This window comes from Hordeum vulgare, chromosome 5H, assembly GCF_904849725.1.
Source record: "Hordeum vulgare subsp. vulgare chromosome 5H, MorexV3_pseudomolecules_assembly, whole genome shotgun sequence".
NCBI classification, from domain to species: domain Eukaryota; kingdom Viridiplantae; phylum Streptophyta; class Magnoliopsida; order Poales; family Poaceae; genus Hordeum; species Hordeum vulgare.
Genome location: NC_058522.1, coordinates 20,080,722 through 20,103,502, shown reverse-complemented (window position 1 = coordinate 20,103,502; position 22,781 = coordinate 20,080,722).

The following is a 22,781-nucleotide window of genomic DNA, read 5'->3' as shown; positions in this document are numbered from 1 at the left end:
AGATAAAAAAGGAAATAAGGGAGTATGTTCAAGACTCAAACCTTAACTACAGAACTTGTTACTTCGCACCCTTCAACATCTCACCCCGTTCTATACTCAACAATGGTCTTGGTTGAACCGGTTCGCTGATGAAGAAAGACAAGAGCTTACAATGTGGTATAATGTGTAAGTGCTTCAGAGATATGCACGGATTGCGTGGTTTATTTGAACACTTTTATTCTGTAATATAATGTATGAGCACTTATGTTTGTGATGTTTGTGTATGGATGTCAGGCATATTCGAACACTTCGGATGATTATTTCTTTCTCTATCAACATATGGTGTGCACGTGATGTCCTAATGTGTTGCCCAAATGGAGCCATGCATATTCTTTTTGTCTCAAAATTCTGATTATACATTAAAAAAAAAAATTAGAAAAACAATAATGCTAGTATGGTCATTGTGGAAATTATTGATATTTTTCCTTATAGATTGAGGAAGACGTGCAAAGTACATTTATTTAGAACATGTCAACATTTATACAAAAAAAATCGAACTATCATGAAATTCTTGGAAAATTTATACCAACTCAGTAGCACAATAGTGATCTTTATGAGAAATTTTCAGAACAAGTTTCATATCAGATTCACCATTGCCAACCGTCCTAAAATGGGGTGAGACCCAAGAAACAGAATCTCGCTTTTCATTTAAATTGATATCACTATCGAATATTTTTAGCATTTTGTAGGGATTTGTCTTTTTACTTTTCTTCCTATAAAAACAAAAACCATTATGAGTAACAATCACTCATTGTCCACTTCTTTCACGGTAATTAAAGGACCACCTCGGTTCCCATGTGATCCAAAAACCCGTCTCATTGATGAGCACGGTCATCTTTCACCCATAACGTACTCCGATTTCACGCTACTCCCTCCGTTCCTAAATATAAGTATTGTAAGATATTTCACTAGCAGTCTACATATGGAGAAAAATGAGTGAATCTACACTTTAAAGTATGTCTATATACATCCGTATGTAGTCAACTAGTGAAATCTCTTTAAAGACTTATATTTAGGAATGGAGGGAGTATATATTTGAGCAGAAGCCTCCAGCATCCATCAACCTTCATCCTACAATAACGTCTTCTCCTTGGATGCTCGACTGCATGACTAGCTAGGCCCAATAGGATCCATTTTCTTCAGTATTGGTATCAATCGTCTTTGCTGCTCAAACATATATCCGCCTGGAAATGGTAGGTGTTAGGAAAGTACCCTGCTGTGTCAGTAGATATGATGGAAGAGAGAGTTATAGGAATTGTCGACTCTTTTTAGTCCCAAGTGCAGCTAGCACCTTCCAAAGCTTGTGTACTCTACACTCGAGGACGGCTCGGTAGTGCTAACGTACCATGCGACAACATCCACCTCTATTGTGCCGGCACAAGTTCCAGGCAGCTGAGAACAATACGAGCAACGTCATTAAGAAAAGCAAGTCTAGCCCTTCCGAGACAATTCTACTTAGTGTGTGTACCTCGTATACGTTGTACTCAGTGTTGCTTACCAAAAGATTGCAGGCTAACATAAATTCCCGTAGAAAAACATACAAGGAGAAAAGAATATAGGTCTAGATTTACATTTATCTTCAAAAGGAAAGGGAAAAATTATGTTAACTGCGTACCGTGTGAGGGACAACATTATCTGTTTCCACCTCTGGTAGGGATGGTACACCGCGTACTCGCCTCTTCACATATTTGCAGTGGCAATGTGCCTCCTTTTTGAGGAAACGTCAGGTACCACCGTACTAATACCTCTCGGTTCCTCTCAAATATTGTAGAAAACCTTTTGATTATATCTTCTCCAAAAAGACCAAGGATTTCAGCAACAGTAGGAAAGTATGTGTTGGAAACAGCAGCTGCATGCCAATTAATACACGGCAAAACAAAAGGAGTAAGAAAAATACCGTATCTTGTACTTGCAACCTGAAGCACACATACATGATGTGCAACCCGTAGATTGTACTTGATTTCATGATTTTCTTGACCTCTGGCCTTCAGTATTACTAAATTTTTGTACCCTAGATGGTAAGCTGATACACTTCTACATCATATAATTCAAACAGATAAAACCTCTACATTCTCGGCACCACTACGCCTACAATATATATGTCGACTCACAATTCTTGGTATGTTCTCCAACGCAAGAACTCCGAGCAGAACTCTCGGAGGGACAGTACGCACAATGGCTGATAAGTCGGTCTAGAGAAGGCAAAAATGGCATGTTACCATGAAATACCACAAGAGTATATATTTTATGTAAACAAATGTTTTTCTCGTCTTGTTATTACCGAATCCTGATAGTACTTCTGCGAGACATGTTGGGGCTTGTTGGCCCAGACCTGACGCCGAATACTTTCCGAGGGCGGCAACGACGAACGACGTCGTGTTTAGGGGGGTGATTGTTAGAATTAAACCCGACGTGGATCATACATGGAGCAGTCCTTGTATGATTTGTATTGTAAACCGAGTAGGTTTAGTACGTTTCTCCAAGTCGGTTTGATCGTACTAGCAATCTTTAGCATATATAAATATGACTGTACCCCGCAGCCTTGTACCAGAATCGTGAGCATCAAAGCAAGAAGAAAAAACCACGCACGATAGGTGCGTGTGGCTATCCAAATCATTTTCGCGTGGGTGTGTTTCCGGCTAGATCAATCAGCTAATCGTGTAGCTAGCTTAAGCCTAGTACACGCATAGCCAGATTGATATTTGCTTTGTACGTGCGTGTTGGAAGCCAGGTTCGGGCGCGGTACATCTCGACGTAAAGTATCTCGTCGAGTTCGTCAGCAGGCTTCGTTCGCCGTCGTTCGTCGTTCGTCGGTGCCGCCGGGGTCAGGTCTGGGTCAACAATTGGTATCTAGAGTAAGGTTGATCTTCTAGTAACGGAAGATCATGTCGGAGGACGATAAGACCAAGCAGCTGGCGGCGTACTCCGGTGCGGCTAAAGTATTTGCTGCTCCGGCGAGTTCATCATACCCACGATTTGACTGCGAGAACTTCGGGTCTGGAAGGCACTGATGGAGTGTGGTCTCCGCGCCAACGTGTTGTGGGACGCAGTCAATCCAGGAGGTGACGCTTTCAAAAAGGGGGGAGCCGAGCACTGGAAGGATCGGCAGGCGGCATCGGCGATTTACTCGGTGATGTCGATGGATGTCCTCCAACATCTGGTCGCCAAAGAAACGGCGAAGGAGGTGTGGGACACCTTGGAGCTCATGTTCGAGGGACACGACCGCGTCAAACAAGCCAATCTCCAAACTCTCTTAAGAAACTATGAGACTTTGGTCATGGGCGACAATGAGTCCGTGGATGGGTTTGCTTCACGGGTAGCTACTCTCGTCAATCGGATCCGCGCACTTGGAGAGAATCTAACGGAGGCCTCGGTTGTCCGTCGGTTCTTGCGTGCGGCTCCTCCCCGGTACCTGCAAATTGTCACGGCGATCGAACAGTGCGTCAATCTCGCGACTCTCTCCATCGATGATCTCGTCGGGCGCTACAAGGCTCACGACGAGCGTATGCGGTACAGTCTCGGGGACGGGAGGAATGATGAGCATGTCATGCTCACACGGGCTCAGTGGCATGTGTTGGACTCAAGGAGAGAAGGTGAGGGCTCTAGCAACTATGCTCGCCAAGATCATGTGCCAAACGAACAAAGTCAGAAGGACATCAGTGATGGTGCTCTGAAGAAGAAGAAGAAGTTCGAAAAGCGCAAGATCAAGTGTCACAATTGTGGCATCATGGGGCACTTCAAGTCGGAGTGCAAGAATCCCCCGAAGGAGAAGGCGCTCATGGCCCAGCAAGGAGATGAAGGTGACATGATGTTGATGTCTGAACTTGTGGACGAGGAGGATCCAGTTCTTCAAGTGTCGGCTAAAGAAATTGCCGCACTCCATGAAGAATAAGTTTGCTCTCAACATCATGGTTCGGAAACCCGTATCGATGCTACGGATGCGGGGGGTGATTCCGAAACTTACACCAATGCTACGGGTGTAAGTGCTATCTTTGCTGGAGCGAAGGAAGCGCTCCTTGCATGCGCTCGGCCGTGGAGAAGCGGCCTTGTTACAAACATGAGGGGTGATTCCAAAATTCGTGTCGAAGCTACTCACGCGATGCATAAGTCTGAAATTTGTGTCGATGCTACGGACACGAATGTCACTTCGGTGTACGTGGCGCCTGAATACCACGTATCAAAGTATGCTGATGCAAAAGTAGGCACGTGCGCACCAGGTATGTCACGCTGTCCAGTAACAGATGAAGACGTGATGTCGAAAGTTCATGAAGAAATAATGGACATAGGTGCTATGTCTGTTGTTGAGGCTGGTGCAAAGACCGACATGAAAGCTATTGATGCTTGTGTAAAATTGGACGCTCATGCAGCAAGAGCGGCCACATGTGCAAGTACTTCAGCCGATGTGTTAGCAGGTTGTAGTGGAGGTTGTGGCCAATGTGCCATGCATGGAAGGCTTGAAGGCAGCTATTTCTTAGCAGCAAGGGATGTGCTAGTGGGGTGCAGCCCATGCACACGTGATGCGTCTGGTTGCACATCCTGGAGGGCAGGAGACACATGCGGTGGTGCGCGTGGAGATTCAGCAACGCTAGCACTTCTTGGTCATTCATTGCATGAAGAAACCACGCGTTGTGGAGGCGCTTTACTCGGAGATGCGCCAACATCTTGGTCGTATGCAGGAGAGGATGCCTCTTCAGCCCATGTTCCTCCGAGAGTAATGGAGGAAGGGATGCTATTGTTTACTTTCCATACCATTGATCCAGTAAAGATCAAAGGAAGTGGGGAAAGGTGTCTAGCAAGCGTCGAGGAATCAATAAAATTTGAAGGCGCAAATACAAAGGAGTGTTGGCGTCATTCTATGAAAGAAGAGTTGGGGTCGATCCACGACAACAATGCATGGGAGCTTGTGGATCTTCCCAACAATGACAAAACCATGGAGCTCAAGTGGGAATTTACGATCAAGAAAGAAGCCGAAGGAAATTGTGCGAAGCACAAGGCAAAGCTAGTGGCCAAAGAGTACATGCAAGATGAAGGTATGGACTTTGAAAATGTGTTCGATCCCGTTGCACAGATGGAATCGGTCAGATTACTCATCGCTCTCGCTGCTCAAGAATCATGGACGATACATTGCATGGATGTAAAATCCATGTTTTCGGACGGTGAGATCGAAGGTGTGTGTGTGAATCAGCCACCGAGCTTCATCGAAGAGGGAGAAGAGCACAAGTTATCGAAGCTACACAAAGTCTTGTATGGGCGACGGCAAGACCTTCGGACGTGGAAAATTAAACTTGATCATACTATGATTTCTCTTGGATTTGAGAAAGCCCCACTGGAGCATGCAATGTACAAGAGAAGTGAAGGAAGGGATCGTCTACTAGTTGGCATCTACGACGACGATCTATTGATTACTGGAGCAGATGAAGAGGTGATTGCAAAGTTCAAGTTACAAATGAAGGAGTTTTTCAAGATGGATGATCTAGGTCTTTTGAGTTGCTACGTCGGGCCAGAGGTACATCAAAAGCCGGAAGGGATCACACTATGTGAGGAGGCATACACAAGGAAGGTACTTGAAAACTATGGCATGAGAGATTGCAATCCAATTGATGCTTCAACGGAACCTCGTCTTGAGCTGAGCAAGATGGTGAAACTACTCGGCTACCGTGATAGTGACAATGAAGGAATTGCTAACAGCCGTAAGAGTACCTCGGACATGGCACATTTCCTTGGCGGAAGTGTAGTAAGCTGGCTATCACGAAAGCAGAAAATGGTGGCATCGACTTCAAGTGAAGCAAAGTGTCAAGGTGTGTGGATAGGAAGGCTACACGGTGATTTCATGGATCGAGATCTGGAACAAGTGGTGCTCAATGTTGACAGCGAGTCTATATTTTCACTACGTGAGGATGCAGTGCGGCATGACAGGAGCAAGCACATTGATACAATGTATCACTACACGAAGGACTGCATGGAAGAAGAGAGGACGGAGGTCAACTACAATCGCACCGATGATCAGCTGGCGGACATGCTGATTAAATCTTTGGATCGAGAGAAGAACCTGAAGATACGAAGAAGGGTCGACGTCGGAGCTGTGACGTGACGACGCCGTGTTTAGAGGGGGTGATTGTTAGAATTAAACCCGATGTGGATCATACATGGAGCAGTCCTTGTATGATTTGTATTGTAAACCGAGTAGGTTTAGTAGGTTTCTCCAAGTCGGTTTGATAGTACTAGCAATCTTTAGCATATATAAATATGCCTGTACCCCGCAGCCTTGTACCAGAATCGTGAGCATCAAAGCAAGAACAAAAAACCACGCACGATACGTGCGTGTGGCTATCCAAATCGTTTTCGCGTGGGTGTGTTTCCGGCTAGATCAATCAGCTAATCGTGTAGCTAGCTTAAGCCTAATACACGTATAGCCCGATTGATATTTGCTTTGTACGTGCGTATTGGAAGCCAGGTTCGGGCGCGGTACATCTCGACGTAAAATATCTCGTCGAGTTCGTCAGCAGGCTTCGTTCACCGTCGTTCGTCGTTTGTCGTTGTTGCCGTCGGAAAGTACTCGGCGTCGGGTCTGGACCAACAGGGCTAACTCGAGTTAACCCCTCTTACAGTCTTACTCTTCTTCTGCCTCACGTTGCTCTCACATGAGCAAGAAAAAGACGCAGGTGTTTAGTGCCACTGCCTCACAAAGCGAGCGTTTTCTTCTCTCTATTTCTTGTCAAAGGTAAACATGCTTTTCATCTCTATAAGTAATGGCTACACACACGCATGACCCAGCCACCACAACCGGCGACCAAGTCACGTACATACGTCTTCATCTCTCCTAGAATTACTCAATGATCAACAAGACAAGACGCCGCCGTTCAACTAACAGACACTAGTAGAAAAAGGGTATTTCGGTCGAGGGCCGAAAGACCATATTCTCCCGGTTCAAATTAAAACCGGGACCAATGACAGGCATTGGTCCTGGTTCGGTTTGCCGGGATATTGGTCCCCGTTTGGTTCACCTCATTAGTTCCGGTTCGGGGAAAACCCGGGACTAAAGATCCAGCGACTCCCACGTGGCGTCCCGCGGATCATTAGTCCCGGTTTGTGGCACGAACCGGGACTAAAGGGTAGGCTATTAGTCCCGGTTTTAGATAAAAACTGGGACTAAAGTTCTGCCTATATATACCGTCGCCCCAGTCCACTCTCCTCTGTTTTTTGGCTGAAGCGTGACCATGCCGTATGCCACCCTTGGCACTCTAGTTCATGCACTTGACGTGTTCGATGAAATGCCCGAGCCACACTAGTTAAGTTTTCTCCTATCCAAACTCGACCTCCAAACTTCATTTTCCTCAATATTTGTCTACGTTTGGCTGTGCACCAACTCCACAAGTGTTTTAAAAGGTTAGCTACTTCATCCTTTCATGTGTCACTGCTAGTTTAGCTCATTTGAAATGCTCAAATTAACTTCTTATAGTCTGCACATGTGTAGGGTGTCGTCCCGTGCCCGTCCTCACCGTTGTCGATCGCCCCGCGCCGATCTCGTCGCGAGCACCACCGTGGTGAGCCTCTTGTTCTTGTCTTCTTTTAAAAAAATCTTAGTTGTATGATTTAGATACATACTTGTATAAATTACTTACTTTTATTATTATTTTTATTATATAGTACGATGGTTTTGGTATCCGCCTCCGTCGGTCCTCGTCATGTCTATCATTCGGATATGGTATATATTATCTTTTATAACTATTTGATTTATTTATTGTTTATGACAATTATGACGACCAACGTGACGTATATTTTTTAATCTAGGAGGTATGTGAACCGGAAATTCCAACCCACATATAAATTCTTCTCGAGAAGTTAAATTTGGTTGAAAAAGAAAACAAATACTTGAAGGAAAAATTGAAAATAATTGAGGACAAGAATATGGAACTGGAGTTGCATGTCGCCGATGTCATCGATGATCGCAAGATGAAGATCGATGCGATGTTGTTGAAGATGGATGCACAACGCTTGAAGATGGATGCAAAACGCTCGAAGATGGATGAAATGCGCTTGAAGATTAGGAATATTAGAAAATATGCCATTGATAAAGAGGCTTGGTATCATTATGTTGTTGGGTCAATTGTTACCTTAGTTGCGATTTTGATCGCATTTGTTGTTGCATTTAAATGTTTTAGATAGTTGTGTGTTGTTTTATGAGAGAACTTTATGTATTTATTTTTGCAATAATAACGTTTGATCACTATTGAGCTTTGGTTTTAATGTGATGATGAACTTGTATTAATTTGGTCATTTCTTTATTCATGATGTTCTGCAATGCTTTTTTGATATACTTAATTTCATAACAGAGATGAACCGCTAATGGATGTATGGTCACCGGCGCACTTCGGAGTACATTACGAACCGGGACTAATTAATGCCCGAGCCACACTAAAGTTCACACGAAATGGTATCCTGGACCGAGGTTAGCAACTTTCTTCATGTGTAATTGATACAAAAATATTGCATGTGTCAATGTACGGTGGTCATTTCACTATTCATGTATGATGCCAGATCGATGCACGAAAGCGATGGATGTACGGCGAACGACGCGCTTCCGGATTTATTGCAGGCCTGCATAAATTTATCGATGTGGCTGAGGCAAACAAAGTGGACAATTTTATGCCTTGTCCATGTGTTGGCTGTCGAAACGTGAAGGAGTACTCTAGCTCGAAAACCATTCATCTCCACTTGCTTCAGAAATGTTTCATGCCCTCATATTATTGTTGGACCATGCATGGAGAAAGAGGGGTTACGATGGAAGACAATGAAGAAGAAGATGATGATGACAACTATCCTATGTTCACTGAAGAACACAGTGATACTACAATGGAAGACAATGAAGAAGGAGGAGGTGAAGAAAAACCGGCATCAGATGAGCCCGTTGATAGTCTTGGTCGGGTCATTTCTGATGCAAAGAGAGAATGCGATACAGAAAAGGAGAAGCTGAAGTTGGAGGCCATGCTAAATAATCATAAAAAGTTGTTGTACCCATGGCAGCACAAAGCTCGGTACCACACTGGAACTGTTGAAATGGAAGGCAGAAACTGGTTTATCTAACAAGGGATTTGAGAAGTTACTGAAAATATTGAAGCCGGAGCTTCCAAAGAATAACGAATTGCCCGAGACTACATACGAAGCAAAGAAGGCTATCTGCCCTCTTGGATTAGATGTGCAGAAGATACATGCATGCATTAATGACTGCATCCTATACCGCGGTGAAAATGTACGAGAATATGGATAAATGTCAGGTATGCACTACAAGTCGATACAAGATTAGGCAGGATGACCCTGGTGATGTTGAGGGCGATGATGAGCCCCCCAGCAAGAAGGTTCCTGCTAAGGTTATGTGGTATGCTCCTATAATACCACGGTTGAAACGTCTGTTCAGAAAGAATGAGCATGCCAAGTTGATGCGATGGCACAAACACAAGCGTAAGAAAGATGGGAAAAAGTTAAGGCACCTCGCAGATGGGTCGCGGTGGAGGAAAATCGAGAGGGAGTGGCCGGACTTTGCAGATGACCCAAGGAACTTATGGCTTGATCTAAGTACTGACGGCATGAATCCTTTTGGGGAGTAGAGCTGCAGTCACGGCACCTGGCCCTTGAATCTATGTATCTACAACCTTCCTCCTTGGTTGTGCATGAAGTGGAAGTTCATTATGATGCCAGTCCTCATCCAAGGACCGAAGCAACCCGGCAACGACATTGATGTGTACATGCTACTTCTTGAGCTTGCGTTGGTTTTTCCCTTGAAGAGGAAAGGGTGATGCAACAAAGTAGAGATAAGTATTTCCCTCAGTTTGAGAACCAAGGTATCAATCCAGTAGGAGTATCAAGATGAGGCACCAATGAACCTGCGCAAAAGCAAACAAATTTGCACCCAACGCGATAAAGGGGTTGTCAATCCCTTCACGATTACTTGCAAGGTCAGGTCTGAAGGTGATAAAAGGTAAATAGATAAAAGTGTAGCAAGGTATTTTTGTTATTTTTGTACATCTGAATATATGATGTGTAAAATAGACCCGGGGGCCATAGTGTTCACTAGAGGCTTCTCTCATGATAGCAATTATTACGGTGGGTGAACGAATTACCGTCGAGCAATTGATAGAATCGCGCAAAGTCATGATGATATCTAAGACAATGATCATACATATAGGCATCACGTCCGAGACAAGTAGACCGATACTTTCTGCATCTACTACTATTACTCCACACATCGACCGCTATCCAGCATTTATCTAGTGTATTTCGTTCATAACAAACAGAGTAACACCTTAAGCCAGATGGCATGATGTAGAGGGATAAATTCATGCAATATGATATAAACCCCATCTTTTACCCTTGATGGAAACAACACGATGCGTGCCTCGCTATCCCTTCTGTTACTAGGTGAGGACACCGCACGGTATGAACCCAAAACCAAGCACTTCTCCCATTGCAAGAATTATAGATCAAGTTGGCCAAATGAAACCCATAACTCGAAGAGAATTACAAGGATACGAAATCATGTATATAAGAAATTAGAGGAGACTCAAATAATATTCATAGATAATTTGATCATAAATCCACAATTCACCGGATCTCGACAAACACACCGCAAAAGAAAGTTACATCGGATAGATCTCCATGAAGATCATGGAGAACTTTGTATTGAAGACCCAAGAGAGATAAGAATCCATCTAGCTACTAGCTATGGACCCGAAGGTCTGTGGTGAACTACTCACGCATCATCGGAGAGGCAATGATGTTGATGAAGAACCCCTCCGTGTCCGAATCCCCCTCTGGCAGGGCACCAGAACGGTCCCCAGATGGGACCTTGCGGAGACAGAAGCTTGCGGCGGCGGAAAAGTATTTTCGAGGCAATGTTCGTTGGTTTCGGGATTTTTGGGAATTTATAGGCGAAAGAGGTAGGGCAGAGGAGGCACGGGGGGGGGGGACACGAGCCTGCTAGGCGCCCCCCTAGGGCGCGCCTAGGGGGCTCGTGACCTCTCACGAGACCTCTTGCCTTGGTTCTCAAGTCCTCTGCGTATCTTCTGTTATGGAAAAAATCTTACCGCAAGTTTTATTCCGTTTGGACTTTGTTTAATATTATTTTCTGAAAAAGGTCAAAAACACGGAAAAAAAACAGAAACTGGCACTCGGCACTAAGTTAATAAGTTAGTCCCAAAAATGATATAAAATGGCATATAAATGCATGTAAAACATCCCAAGTTGATAATATAATAGCATGGAACCATCAAAAATTATAGATACGTTGGAGACGTATCAAGCATCCCCAAGCTTAACTCCTGCTTGTCCTCGAGTAGGGAAGTGATAAAGACCGAATTTTTATGTGGAATGCTACCTAACATAGTTTTTTCTCTAACTTATTTATTGTGGCATGAATGTTCAGATCCATAAGAATCAAAACAATAGTTTAATATCGACATGAAAACTATAATACTTCAAGTATACTAGCAAAGTAATCATGAACTTTTGAAATAACAAGGCCAAAGAAAGTTATCCCTACAAAATCATATAGTCTGGTTGTGCTCCATCATCCCCACACAACGAATTTAAATCATGCACAACCCCGGTATTGGCCAAGTAGTTGTTTTCGCACTCTTACTTTCTCAAACTTTTTCAACTCTCACGCAATACACGAGCGTGAGTCATGGATATAGCACTATAGGTGGAATAGAGTGTGGTGGAGGTTGTGAGGCAAAAAGGAGGAGATGGTCACATCGACTCGGCGTATAAATGGGCTATGGAGATGCCCGTCAATAGATATCAATGTGAATGAGGAGGGATTGCCATGCAACGGATGCACTAGAGCTATAAGTGTATGAAAGCTCAAAAAGTAGAGTAGTGTGTGTGCACCCAACTTGCTTGCTCACGAAGACCTAGGGCAATTTTGAGGAAGCCCATCATTGGAATATACAAGCCAAGTTATATAATGAAAATTCCCACTAGTATATGAAAGTGACAAAACAAGAGACTCTCTATCATGAAGAACATGGTGCTATTTTGAAGCACAAGTGTGGAAAAAGATAGTAGCATTGTCCCTTCTCTCTTTTTCTCTCATCATTTTTTTTGTTGGGCTTTTTGGCCTCTTTTTTTCTTTTTTTCTATTTTTTGTGTGGGCATCTTTGGCCTCTTTTTTTAATTTCCTCACATGGGACAATTCTCTAATAATGATGATCATCACACTTTTATTTACTTACAACTCAATACTTAGAACAATAATGACTCTATATGAAATGCCTCTGACAGTGTACCGGGATGTGCTACGATCTAGCTTAGCGTATCGCGTTGAAACATCTCGCTAGCTATCTTACGATCATGCAATGGCAAAATGAAAATGATGGCACATGTCATGATACAGAACAATGGAAGTTGCATGGCAATATATCTCAGAATGGCTATGAAAATGCCATAATAGGTAGGTATGGTGGCTGTTTTGAGGAAGGTATTTGGTGGGTTTGTGCACCGTCGAAAGTTGCACGGCACTAGAGAGGCTAGAAATGGTGGAAGGTGAGAGTGTATCTATACCATGGACTCACATTAGTCATGAAGAACTCATATACTTATTGTGAAAGTTTTATTAGTAACCGAAACAAAGTGCTAAACGCATACTCCTATGGGAAGGGTTGGTAGGTGTTAACCACCGCGTGATCCCGACCGCCAAACAAAGGATGACAATCAATAAATCAATTATGCTCCGACTTTCTAACATAGCGGTTCACCATACGTGCATGCTACGGGAATAACTAACCTCAATACAAGTATTTCTAGATTCACAACACTCTACTAACATAACTCTAATATTACCATATCCATATCTCAAAACTAATTGTGAGGAATCAAACTTATATTACTAATCAATGCACTTGAATATGAAAGTTTTTATTATATCCTCTTTGGATGCCTATCATATTTAGGACTAATTTCATAGCACACGCCAATTACCAAGTTACTTAGAGAGAGCACTCTCAAAATGATATAAGTGAAGATCGAGAGTTTTTATTTCTACAAAATATGACACCGTCGTGCTCTAAGAAGATTTAAGTGAAGCACTAGGGAAAAATTATCTAGCTCAAAAGATATAAGTGAAGCTCATGGGAGCAAAATTATCTAGCTCAAAAGATATAAGTGAAGCTCAGAGGGAGCTAAATTGCCTAGCTCAAAAGATATAAGTGAAGCTCATTGAGTATTCTAGCAAATTCACGATGAGTGCATGTCCCTCTCCAAAAGGTGTGCAGAAAGGATGATTGCGATAAAACAAAAAGCAAAGACTCCTATAATACACGACGCTCCAAGGAAAACACATATCATGTGGTAAATAAAAATATAGCTCCAAGTAACGTTACCGATGGATTGAAGACGAAAGAGGGGATGCCTTCCCGGGGCATCCCCAAGCTTAGGCTTTTTGGTGTGCTTGAATTTGTCTTGGGATGACTTGGGCATCCCCAAGCTTAATCTCTTTACACTCTTTGTTCCATTGTTTATAAGAACATCACCCAAAACTTGAGAACTTCACAACACAAAACTTAGGCAGAAACTCGTGATATCATTAGCATAAGAAAACAAACTACCAACTTTTTAGGTACTATAGTAAACTTGATTTCCATTTAGATTGATGTTATATTACTGTATTCTCACTTTTCCATGGCTCGTACCCCCTGATACTAACCATAGTTTCATCAAAATAAGCAATCAACACAACAAAAACAGAATCTGTCAAAAACAGAACAGTCTGTAGTAATCTGTATATTTCGTATACGTCTGCCATCCCAAAAATTCTGAAACATTATGACAATTAGGGATATTGGCATATCAATCATAAGAAAAAATAATCAACTCAAAATATATTTCTGGATAGGAATTAAAAATAACTTCGTGAGCACAAAGTTTCTGTCTTTTTTCAGCATGATTGAACAACTATCACCAAAACTAATCATAAAGGTTCTACTTGTCACAAACACTAATTAAAATATAAAAACACAATAATAACAGAATTATGATGGTATGGACTCAACAAAACATAAAGTGAAAAGCAAAAAAAATTCATTGGGTTGCCTCCCAACAAGCGCTATCGTTTAACGCCCTTAGCTAGGCATAAGGCAATAGAATCAAGTATTGTCATCTTTAGTGCTCAAACCACTCATTCCATCATCATTACAAGGGAGTTATTTAATTTCATCAATAATTGTACTCCTAGATAGGCAAAAAGATAATCATTAGTGATGATAGGTTTTCTTGAGATATCAAGATAGGTAGGGTGAACACTCAACATTTTAAGATCTTCATCTCTCTTACTAGATGGTTCACCACTGTTTTTAGGAACATAAACAAACTTAGTGGCCTTATTGTGGGCAAAATTTGGAGTGTTTTGAACAGCAGCAAAAGCGGAACCCAAGTTGGTTATAACATCCTCTAGTTTGGCAATTCTAGCGGAATCATGATCTAGTTTTTCGTTAACTGTGGGTTCCTTCTCCTTTAAATTTTTCAAAGTCATTCCCACCTTGGATCCATATTGACTGATTTGATTGTGGATATTTTTATCCAAATTTTCAATGAGTTCTATCGTAGCAACTTTATTCTCAATAATATCCAGCCTACGCATCACATGTTCCAAAGTTAGAGTAGTTCCATTAACCATGAGTGGGGGTGAGCCTACCAAATTTATTAAAGCACCATAAGAATCAACGGTATGGCTACCCAAGAAATTTCCGCCTATGATGGTATCAAGAACATACTTATTCCAAGGGGAAATACTCACATAATTTTTTGAAGTAGAACGGTAGTAGATTGCTTACGAGTAGATCTATTCTGAGCATTGCAAATTCTATACCAAGCATCTTTTAAGTTTTCTCCCTCATTTTGTTTGAAATTAAGAACTTCGCTCTCGGGAGTAACGATCATAGCGATAGGACTAGCCATAAGGATAAGTAGACTAATCCACACAAGCAAACAGAAAGCAAGCGAAAGAAAGGGCGAATGAAAAAGGCAAAAAAATTGTAAATTTTGTTTTTTAGAAGTGGGGGATAGGAAAACAAGAGGCAAAAGGCAAATAATGTAAATGCAAGAGATGAGTTTGCGATAGGTACTTGGTAAATATGCTTCACTTGAATACTCCCCGGCAACGGCGCCAAAAATTCTTCCTGCTACTTCTTGAGCTTGCGTTGGTTTTTACCTTAAAGAGGAAAGGGTGATGCAACAAAGTAGAGATAAGTATTTCCCTCAGTTTGAGAACCAAGGTATCAATCCAGTAGAAGTATCAAGATGAGGCACCAATGAACCTGCGCAAAAGCAAACAAACTTGCACCCAACGCGATAAAGGGGTTGTCAATCCCTTCACGATTACTTGCAAGGTGAGATCTGAAGGTGATAAAAGGTAAATAGATAAAAGTGCTGCAAGGTATTTTTGGTATTTTTGTACATCTGAATATATGATGTGTAAAATAGACCCGGGGGCCATAGTATTCACTAGAGGCTTCTCTCATGATAGCAAGTATTACGGTGGGTGAACGAATTACTGTCGAGCAATTGATAGAATCGTGCAAAGTCATGATGATATCTAAGGCAATGATCATACATATAGGCATCACATCTGAGACAAATAGACCGATACTTTCTGCATCTACTACTATTACTCCACACATCGACCGCTATCCAGCATGCATCTAGTGTATTAAGTTCATAACAAACAGAGTAACGCCTTAAGCAAGATGACATGATGTGGAGGGGTAAATTCATGCAATATGATATAAACCCCATCTTTTTACCCTTGATGGCAACAACACGATGCGTGCCTCGCTAACCCTTCTATCACTAGGTGAGGACACCGCACGGTATTGAACCCAAAACCAAGCACTTCTCCCATTGCAAGAATTATAGATCAAGTTGGCCAAACGAAACCCATAACTCGAAGAGAACTACAAGGATACGAAATCATGCATATAAGAAATTAGAGGAGACTCAAATAATTTTCATAGATAATTTGATCATAAATCCACAATTCATCGGATCTCGACAAACACACCGCAAAAGAAAGTTACATCGGATAGATCTCCATGAAGATCATGGAGAACTTTGTATTGAAGATCCAAGAGAGAGAAGAAGCCATCTAGCTACTAGCTATGGACCCGAAGGTCTGTGGTGAACTACTCACGCATCATCGGAGAGGCAATGGTGTTGATGAAGAACCCCTCTGTTTCTGAATCCCCCTCCGGCAGGGCACCAGAACGGTCCCCACATGGGATCTTGTGGAGAAATAAGCTTGCGGCGGCGGAAAATTATTTTCGTAGCTCTCTTCGTTGGTTTAGGGATTTTTGGGAATTTATAGGAGAAAGAGGTAGGGCAGAGGAGGCACGGGGGGGGGGACACGAGCCTTCTAGGCGCCCCCCTAGGGCGCGCCTAGGGGGCTCGTGACCTCCCACGAGACCTCCTGTCTTGGTTCTCAAGTCCTCTGCGTATCTTCTGTTATGGAAAACATCATCCCGCGGGTTTTATTCCATTTGGACTCCGTTTAATATTCTTTTCTGAAAAAGGTCAAAAACACGAAAAAAACAGAAACTGGCACCGGGCACTGAGTTAATAAGTTAGTCCCGAAAATGATATAAAATGGCATAGAAATGCATGTAAAACATCCCAACTTGATAATATAATAGCATGGAACCATCAAAAATTATAGATACGTTGGAGACATATCAGTACCTAAGTCCATTAGGTGATGAACTTTTGCTGTTGTGGGCCAAACCAGGTCTACGTGTGTGGGATGAGCACAAACAGCAGGAATTTGACCTACGAGCATTGTTGTTCGTAACCATCAATGATTGGCCTGCTCTTAGTAATATGTCAGGATAGTCAAACAAGGGATACAATGCATGCACGCACTGTTTAGATAAGACTAAATGTACATATTTGGAAAACTCTAAGAAGGTTGTCTACCTGGGTGTCGTCAATTTCTACCGACCAATCATCCCGTAAGAAAGAAAGGCAAGCTTTACAACGGTGAGGCAGATCGCCGGAAGAAGCCTAACCTCCCTACTGGTGATGAGTTATTGGCTATGGTCAAGGATTTGGATCAAATAGTAATCTTTGGAAAGGGTCCTGGTGGTCAATCTGTTCCGAAAGACGACGTTACCGGACACGTGCCCATGTGGAAAAATAAATCTTTATTTTGGGAGCTACCCTATTGGAAACACCTAGAGGTCCGGTCTTCAATCGATGTGATGCACGTGACGAAGAATCTTTGCGTGAACCTGCTAGGCTTCCTGGGCGTGTATGGGAAGACAAAAGATACAACAGAACCACGGGAGGAGCAGCAACATATGAAAGACCCATACGACAAGAAGACTGATAAAGGGCGTCAATACTTAAGCAGCTACGCTCTTAGCAAAGCAGAGAATGAAATATTTTTTGAATGTCTGAGCAGTATGAAGGTCCCCGCTGGCTTCTCGTCTAATATAAAGGGAATAATAAATATGGGAGAGAAAAACTTCCAGAACCTGAAGTCTCATGATTTCCACGTGATTATGACGCAGTTGTTTCTGGTTGCATTGAGGGGGCTTCTACCGGAAAATGTTTGATTACACATTGTGAAGCTATGTGCATTCCTCAATGCAATATCTCAGAAGGTAATCGATCGAGAACGTCTGGAAAGGCTACAGAAGGATGTGGTCCAATGTCTTGTCAGTTTTGAGTTGGTGTTCCCCCCGTCCTTCTTCAATATTATGATGCATCTCCTGGTTCACCTAGTCGACGAGATTTCCATTTCGGTCCTATATTTCTACACAATATGTTCCCCTTCGAGAGGTTCATGGGAGTCTTAAAGAAATATGTTCATAACCGTGCTAGGCCAGAAGGAAGCATCTCCAAAGGCTATGGAACAGAGGAGGTCATTGGGTTCTGTGTAGACTTTCTTCCTGACCTTAAGCCGATTGGTATTCCTGAATCGCGGCATGAGGGGAGAGTGAGTGGAAAAGGCACACTAGGAAAGAAAGAAGTGATATATAGGGATGGGCATTATTTCACTCAAGCACACTACATAGTTCTAAAAAGTTCCACCTTCGTGGCTTCGTATATCGAGGAGCACAAGATTTTGTACGCTCCGAGTTCCCGGGGAAGGCTATCTCCTGGATTGAAGAAAAACACACGATACTTTCGGCAGATGGTTGCGAGCACGTCTCATGAATGACAACACTGTTGGAGATCAACTCTACTTGTTGGTCGCGTCACCTTCTTCGACTGTATTACATTTCCAAGGGTACGAGATAAACGGGAATACTTTTTACACGACCGCCCAAGATAAAAAGAGCACCAACCAAAACAGTGGTGTCCGCTATGATGCCACGGACAATAATGGGAAAAAGGACACATACTTGACTACGGACCTACTTTGAAGGTCCCTTTGTTTCGATGTAGTTGGGTGAACATGAATGGAGAGGGCGTAAAGGTAGACCAGTTGTACGGAATGACAACAGTTGATCTCAAGAATCTTGGTTACATAGACGAGCCATTCGTCCTAGCCAATGATGTGGCTCAGGTTTTCTACGTGAAAGACATGTCCTCCAGACCAAAAAAAAGAAAAAATAAGCAAATGAATACATCAGACGATGAGCCAAAGCGTCACATAGTTCTTTCAGGGAAAAGAAACATCGTGGGGATCAAGGACAAGACATACATGTCAGCAGATTATAATAAGTTTGATGAAATTCCGTCCTTCATAGTGAGAATTGACCCAAGCATCCCGTTAAATAATGAAGATGCTCCATGGTTACGACCAAAGCGATCATAGGCAAGGGATCGAAATATAAGTCTATGTAATGTATTAAACTTTATGTGTTGTGTACTAATGTATTAAACTTTATGTGATGTGTACTACTGTATTAAACTTTATGTGATGTGTACTAGTGTATTAAACTTAGAGAGAGATTGTCCGTTTTGTACACGGAGTGCATCCAATTTTTGTCGTAACCCTCTCAACCTTTTATGACATGCTATGTGAATGAAATGATGATACCATGCCAACTTTCAACATTTTCAGAGTTCATTTGTAGTTCTTTTCAATTTCACGGTCAACTAGCTCAAAACAATAAGTAAATGCATGAAAAATATCAAATGAAGTTAGAAATTGTTGAAAATTTGTGATGTGCCTTTGAATGGTGCATTTTGAACACACAAAAAGTATGGAGTTCAAATAAGTTCAAAAGAATGAAATCCCTTTGTAACAGATGAGTTATAGTTCGAAACCCTGATACTTTGAGAGAGATTGTCCATTTTGTACACGAAGTGCATCCAGTTTTTGTCGTAACCCTCTTAACTTTTTATCACATGCTATGTGTGTGAAATTATGATACCATGCCAACTTTCAACATTTTCAGAGTTCATTTGTAGTGCTTTTCAATTTCAAGGTCAACTAGCTAAAAAATTAAGTAAATGCACAAAAGATATCAAATGAAGTCAGAAATTGTTGAAAATTTGTGATGTGCCTTTGAATGGTGCATTTTGAACACACAAAAAGTATGGAGTTCAAATAAGTTCAAAAGAATGAAATCCCTTTGTAACAGATGAGTTATCGTTCGAAACCCTAATACTTCGAGAGAGATTGTCCGTTTTGTACACGAAGTGCATCCAGTTTTTGCCGTAACCCTCTCAACTTTTTATCACATGCTATGTGGGTGAAATGATAATACCATGCCAACTTTCAACATTTTCAGAGTTCATTTGTAGTGCTTTTAAATTTCAGGGTCAACTAGCTAAAAGTAAGTAAATGCACAAAAAATATCAATAAAGTCAGAAATTGTTGAAAATTTGTGATGTGCCTTTAAATGGTGCATTTTTAACACACAAAAGTATGGAGTTCAAATAAGTTCAAACGAATGAAATCCCTTTGTAACAGATGAATTATCGTTCGAAACCCTAATACTTCGAGAGAGATTGTCCGTTTTGTACACAAAGTGCATCCAGTTTTGTCGTAACCCTCTCAACTTTTTATCACATGCTATGTGGGTGAAATGATGATACCATGCCAACTTTCAACATTTTCAGAGTTCATTTGTAGTGCTTTTCAATTTCGGAGTCAACTAACTAAAAAAATTAAGTAAATGCACGACAAATATCAAATGAAGTCAGAAATTGTTGAAAATTTGTGATGTTCCTTTGAATGGTGCATTTTGAACACACAAAAAGTATGGAGTTCCAATAAGTTAAAAAGAATGAAATCCCTTTGTAACAGATGAGTTATCGTTAGAAACCCTCATACTTCGAGAGAGATTGTACGTTTTGTACACGAAGTGCATCCAGTTTTTGTCGTAACCCTCTCAACTTTTTATCACATGCTATGTGGGTGAAATGATGATACCATGCCAACTTTCAACATTTTCAGAGTTCATTTGTAGTGCTTTTCAATTTCAAGATCAACTACCTAAAAAAATTAAGTAAATGCACGAAAAATATCAAACGAAGTGAGAAATTGTTGAAAATTTGTGATATGCCTTTAAATGGTGCATTTTGAAAACACGAAAAGTATGGAGTTCAAATAAGTTCAAAATAATGAAATCTCTTTGTTAAAATCTTAAATAGAAAACAAAAATAAAAGAGAAAAATTATTAAAGTAAAAAAAATGTCGCCTATTGGGCCATCACAGCCTGCATACGACTAGAAACCCTACCCGACACGAGGGCCAGGATGGAGGCCCGCGAGCCCAATATAGGCCCAACAGGCAACGAGAGGACAGATAAGCCCGAAGGCCTTCTTTAGAGAGGAGCTCGATGGAGATGCTGCGGCGAGGGCTTATGAACTAGTGCCAGCGCCCCTCGCTCGGCGAGGTGGGACTAAACATATCGCGCAGCCAGTCGAGGGGCTTTAGCCCCGGGTCATGGCTAGAACCGGGACTAAAGACCCCCTTTAGTCCCGGGTCTAGCCCCAACCCGGGGCTAAAGCCCCTCACCTTCCTGCCTCCTCGCGTGCCGAAAACTACCTTTAGCCCCGGGTCGTGGGAAAAATCGGGACTAAAGGGTGGTCTTTAGTCCCGGTTCTTCCCACGAGTCCACGACCGAGGGCTAAATCCCGTCCAATATAAGCGGGACTTCAATTTTTCCAACCCCCACCGTCGCCAGTTTCGTTTTCTTCCTCCTCGCGCACCGCAGGCGATGACGAGCTCGACGCCGCCAGCTGCCTCGACGTCCGCCTCGCTGTCGCCATTGCCGACGCCCGTCGTCCTCCTCGCCAGCATCGGATCTCCGCGCGGGCCTCTTCTCCCCCGAGGTGAGCCACCGGCCCTCTTCTCCCTCTCCTCGTGAGGCGCCGAGGCCGACATGCTCGATCGCGTGCCGTCCATTGCCGCCATGGCCGCCCCTCCCCGAGCCCATCCCCCACCTAGCAACCACCGGAGATGTCCGATCCATCTCCGACGTAGGAGCCCCGCCGCGCCCCGTCCATCTCCGAGGTTCGATCCGCCGGTGCCGTAGATACACACACACGTACACACGCACACACACACGTACACCTACACACGCACTCTCTGAAACACTAGATCTGAAAATTTTAGGGTTAAGAAATAAAATTAGTTAATTAGATAGTAAAACAGAAAATTAGGATTATTGTTTTAGGTAATTTAGTTGTTTTAGTTGTTTAGTTTTTTTTTGCAAAAGTTTGATGAGAATTTTGACATTTGCAAAAGTTTGTTATGTATTTTCAATTAATTACTCCCTCCGTTCCTAAATATAAGTCTTTTTACAGAGGTTCCATTAATGGACTACATATACGGATGTATATATATATAGACATACTTTAGAGTATATCTTCACTCATTTTGCTCCGTATGTAGTTTTTTGATGAAATCTTTCAAAGGTCTTATATTTTGGAACGGAAGGGAGTACAAATTTAGAAAAAATTATAAAACAGTAGAAATTTAAATAGTAGGACATACGATGCCCGGCCAGTATCCTCGTCGTCGACTCGGTGGCGGCCACCTGCTTGATATGCGCCAGCGTGTGCGGGACTGGGCTCCGTCGGGCTGGCACTGGGAGGAGTTACCTTCCGGGGCGCGCAACTTGGTGAGGAACCAGGTGATACGTCTCCAACGTATCTATAATTTTTTATGGTTCCATTCTATTATCTTGTCAAACTTTGGATGTTTTGTATGCCTTTTATATCTTTTTTGGGACTAACTTATTAACTCAGTGCCAAGTGCCAGTTCCTGTTTTTTCCGTGTTTTTGAACCTTTTCAGAGGAGGATTTTTAAAAGGTGTCCAAATGGAAGAAAGCTTCCGAAAAGATTTTTTTCCAGAACAGAAGATACGCACGGGACGTGAGAACCAAGGCAGAGGCCACCAGGGGATGCCACAAGCCCCCTAGGCGCGGCCAAGGGGCCAGCCTAGCAGGCTTGTGGGCCCCGTGCGGCTCGTGTGCCCTACCTCTTCCGCCTATAAATTCCCGAAAAATCCAAAACTGCATGAGAGATCCACGAAAATACTTTTTCGCCACCGCAAGCTTCTGTCTCCGCAAGATCCCATCTGGGGCACATTCTGGTGCCCTGTCGGAGGGGGGATTCGGATACGGAGGTCTTCTTCATCAACACCATGACATCTCCGATGATGCGTGAGTAGTTCACCATAGACCTTCCTGTCCTTGGCTAGTAGCTAGATGGCTTCTTCTCTCTCTTGGATCTTCAATACAAAGTTATCCATGATCTTCATGGAGATCTATCCAATGTAATCTTCTTTTGC